The following is a 4,930-nucleotide window of genomic DNA, read 5'->3' on the forward strand; positions in this document are numbered from 1 at the left end:
ACTCAGGTGCTTGACTAGTTATTTACATCGAGGGACCCTGGCCGACGGTCCTAGAGGAGAGAGGCATGCAGCCACCTACACCCTGCTACTTATCTCTCAGCACTGTGTGAAGCTTACTTGCCCACCCTGACCAACAACCTGGCCGAAGAAAAGACGCTCGCTGGGCTTCTGGTGGCACAAGAGGTGAGAGTCCAGCAGAGCACAGAAGGTGAAGTGCTGGATAATCATGGGGTAATAATCATGTCTTTCAGAGTGTGTTTGTGGGTGTAAAAGACATCATATGGCTATTGAATGTTCTAAACCTATTCTGGTCTTTGTTCTTCAGGTAACCATATATACAAACATGATATGCTATAATTTAAAGATGCTCATAGATCATGCAAATTTAAATTGATGGGAAAATGAATTATTTTTTCTTTTATGTTTACCTTATGAAACTTCAACTGATTAATACAATCAAATGTAGGTTGTGTGTGTAACTAGAGAGAGACAGATTTGCGCCCTGTTTTGTGCTTTGGGAATTACTGATTTCTTTATTCATAGTGCCATGAGGTCCTAACCAGCAAATAAAGCACTGTGTTAAAATGCAATAGTCGTCTTAAAAAGCAGCTGTACTTTAGTGATCTTCTATTTCAAGGATTTTGCAATAGTTTAAAGGTCTTTTTTTTAGAGCTTTTCATTGCTCAATAGGGTGTAATTTCTGATATTAATGTCTTTCTGTGGACTACATTGCTTAGTTTTACGCATGCAAAAGGAGTTTCTCGTTACTCAAATGGGTGTAATTTCTGATATTTATGTTGCCTTTGGTTCTATTGCTTGATTTTCCTTGCGAAAAAAGTGTCACTCATAGTTGTTGAAATGTCACTCATAATTACGCTGACATTATAAAAATGTCCCACTTAGCAATCTGAAACCTTGGCAGCTATGCTTCCTTTATGTCCGGCCTGCTGCTGTTAGCTGTACTTCCGGGGCCAGCTGCGCCCCTCCACGTGCACAAACCATGAGGTGAACATTGCATGCATTGCCCTGTAGAAACGTACACACATGGCCGCCGGTTGTACAGTGGGGTGTCGGAGAGCATTCCATAAAGTATAGAACCCTGCGAATGCTGGTAATTTCTACGTTTTTATTTCTTTATTTGAAATTTTATACCACACGCTGATGATGTTAAAGTACTCTACAGTTTTTTATTTTTACAAAAAAATTTGAGAAATGATTCTAAATAATAAACATACATATTTACAAAGAAATGTTCAGGATGATGTCAGAGCATTTTGCAATTTGTAGATACATATTTTGAGAAATGCATCCAAGTCATATAAATCCATGTTAGCAAAGACGTGTTGTCTTATAGTGAACGTTAAGTAGTCAGTTTGTTCTTCACGCTACAATATTTGATTTAAGAATGACACTGCATATGTGGCGGTGCAGGTGCTGAAGAGAGCTGCAATTAAATGTCACAAACGTAAGTGTTATGAGGCATGAATATGGAGTTTTATTGGATAAATAGAAAATCCATATTCTGGGTGCTGTTATTGAGATGGAGTAAGGGCCTACTTTGGAGTTTGGCCGATGGGATGCTCAGACACAAATGTATTACAGGTGCATTGTAGCCTATAGCCTTTGTATACAGAGCACAGGATATGTGCCACTGTGTGGCAGAATATTCCACTCACCAATCTCTAAATAAGGCCATACGATTTTTTTATGTTGAATTTCAGAGCTACAAGCATCAGTGCTTCTTTGATTCTGGGGTTTCTGTTTTGCCCAGTGACGTGTAATTGCTGATGATAGGTAGGTTGGTGAAGGGCTTTGAAGGTTATGCACACTGTCCTAGGTATGCAGTGTTTCTCTACTGGGAGCGAGCTCAGACATTCTCTAACTGATGAGCTGTGGTCTGCCCTTTTCCATGTTTGCAGTAAGCCTTGCTGCTGAGATTAATAATAATGTTGAGGAAGCCAGGCTCGATAGGCCAGTGAGTAGGGCAGTTTCACATACCTACCTGATGACATCTAGAGAATGGACTAAAGTTTGCAGATCTTGTTTTTAACATAAGGCACCACAGCATGCACAAATCTTGCACTGAAACAAGATCTGCTATTCTCGAGTTAGGGCACGAGATAGGGGTTGCCTTAAAGCTGGTATTAATGTTTGAGTTGGAGTGACAGCCAATATTAGTATTAGAAAGAATTAGGTTACAACTAGGATGAGGGTGATGGTTAGATGAATGGGATAGGGGTGGAACGAGGACTGGAGTTATTAGCATCGCTTGGATTAACTATAGGTTTAGAGATACATGTATGATTATGCTTAGATTGCGGGTCAGTTTTAAGGTTTGGATGAACACAAGTGTTTCGATTGGGTCTTACCGCAGGTTTGTGGTTAGGGTTTGTGTTCTAGGTTTAGAGTTACAGTTAAAGTAATTGAGCCAACAATTGTGCAAGGAGGAATCCAGACTGCTTAACACCCAGCCTTAGCACAAAGGCCAGCAATTTACAAATAAACATAGAATTGTCAGAGACTGTAACAAGCTCTGAAAACTATAAAGGGCCTACCACAGCAGGCTTCTCTTTTTGGTCACTCTGGTGAGACACTAAAAACACACACAACATGCGCCCTTCTTTAAAAATGCAAATGAGTAAAATATCTGGTTACCACATTATCAGGCCAATACCTGCCTTAATAATGTCCAGAGGGCTTGTGACACATTCATATGGGAGGGGGACTAGAATTTCGTTGAGTCAGAGAAGGTAATAACCAAGAGAAACAGGATTGGGAACACCCAGTGGTGCTCGAACAATTTTCAGAGTGGCGTCGCTGCCATCAGTGCTTCATCACTGAACTCACAATGTTGAACATATATCATTAAAGCATGGTGTGTTCGCGCTGTGTCATTTATAGACAGCACAATCTCCATTGAAGTGGTCACTTAACTTGCAAAGACATACAATTTTACAGATAAAACTAATGTAGCGCTCAAACGATGTGTGGAAATCGGGTGTCAATCAATCAAACAAACAGGATTTGCATAGCGCTACTTATCACCTGTGAGGGTATCTAGGCGCTGGAGGGTGGGGGCGGTGCTGCTGATTAGGGACGTTAATCGAATAACCATGTTTTTAGGCCCTTCCTGAAATCCTGCAGGGTGGCAGTCTGTGTGTTCTACTTTGTACTGCCGGTCACCGGTGTAGTTAACTGTGTAGCCTTGGACGGTGTCATGTATGTGCATGTAACTTGCATGATCGAGGTAACTATTAGTGGCGATACTATGTGTCTCTCGGTCCTTTTTCCCCAGCACCCCTCATCCCCCTCTCCAGGGGCGGCAATCTGAGGGATAGCCCCGGCGCCACAAGCTCTAGCTACGCCTCTGTCAGCAACCGCCTGCTGCCGATTCTGAAACAAATAAGATGTTTTCCTGTTTATTTGTCGCTTTTTGCTGCTGGTTTCACGTGTTTCGACTCTTGCAGGTATGAATAACGACCGGGAAAGCGGGGGAGGGGTAAAGTGGGGAAACGGGAAGAAAGAGAGAGAAAGGGAGAGGGGAACGAAAGAAAGGGAAGAGGGAGGCAGTGACTGGGGGAGAAGGACTTGGTGAGGAAAGAAGACGGATGAAAGAATGAACAAAGGAAAGATTTTTATGCGAATAATGCAGACGAAAACCAAAAGTGCTCAACGTGCACTGGCCTTTCCAACCCGAGCACATGTCAGTCTAGCGGGAGGAGCAGGTTGTGGAAGATGTGTCACGTGACCCTCGTATAACACGGATCACTAATGTGGACGCACTGTGTGTTTTAATAATTCACTATCAGAACTTAAACCCAGTAGAAAGCGCAGAGGGAAGCTTCGGTTTGACTTTACCACACGCCTCGCGGCCACGTGGGCTCTCCCGAAACAGGGAGGAGTCGGCGGGGCCAAAGTTTTACTGTTCTGTAGGGTGACTGACAGCAAAAGAGGGGCGGGCTCAACTTCAAGATACATGTAAGCATGAGTTCATATCCTGTTTGGATGGCTATTAGTAATCGCCAGCCATGAGAAACTTCCAGCGGGAGGTAAATATAACCCGGACCACAATACGCCACACCCCCCGAGACCCTGTAACTCGACCTAGGGCAGTCCTCCTCCCTCTCAAGCTTAGTGATGTGTTTGCACTTTCACTGAAAAGAATATGATCGAACACGACCATCACACTTTCTCACTTCCATCAGTAGTACCCTCAGAGGCGCGTGCTTCCACAGGTGGCTCTGTGGCGCAATGGATAGCGCGTTGGACTTCTAGGCTGACTGTGAAGGCATTCAAAGGTTGTGGGTTCGAGTCCCCCCAGAGTCGTTTTGATACAAATTATGACAGAAAAGTTAATTCATTCTATTTGAGAAAGAGCACAAGGGGCAGGATTGGTTTGTGCATTTTTTGCTAGAACTGCTTTTGGTTCCCAAGTCCGGCCCTGGGGGCTCTGTGCAGTCCGTCCTCCTGGGAGCCCTGATGAAGCCCTCCTGTAGCCCCCCAGTAGCCCCCCTGTTTACATCACATAAGGGCCAAAACTTGTGAGCAGTGACTCCTCCTCACATGCAGGACATTTACCCGCGTACAGAGTGTGTTGAGTGCACTGGGCAGGGAGGGGCTATTGCTGGAGCAGGGTTTTCTATTGAAAATTTGTTGAGATTTAAACTCCAGTTTACGTTATATGTCATGATTAAAATTGCTGATTTATAATCATTAAAATACTAACTTTGTTGGAAGTCTTTATTAATCAACATTACTAATGAGAGAAAATTACACGCGGGAATGCATTTATGTTGCTTTATTAATATGTAAACTAAATTGGTGAGCAAATTAATTAAATGAGTGTCGCAAAAGTGCTATTTGTTTCGTGTTTGCGCTTTTAAATAACGTGCTCTAATGCTTCTTTGTGTTGCAGACGGCTAGATAATTA

At 43.1% G+C, this 4,930-nt stretch overlaps 1 non-coding gene across 1 annotated transcript; it reads left to right on the top strand.

The window, feature by feature from the left end:
* Positions 1-4,237: 4,237 nt before the first annotated feature.
* TRNAR-UCU (transfer RNA arginine (anticodon UCU)) lies at positions 4,238-4,326 on the top strand. Its single transcript is given in 2 exon segments — positions 4,238-4,274; positions 4,291-4,326. It is a non-coding gene; the product is annotated as a tRNA-Arg (tRNA).
* The last annotated feature ends 604 nt before the right edge of the window (positions 4,327-4,930 follow it).

Source organism: Triturus cristatus, chromosome 4_1 (genome assembly GCF_964204655.1).
Source record: "Triturus cristatus chromosome 4_1, aTriCri1.1, whole genome shotgun sequence".
Taxonomy (NCBI): Eukaryota; Metazoa; Chordata; class Amphibia; order Caudata; family Salamandridae; genus Triturus; species Triturus cristatus.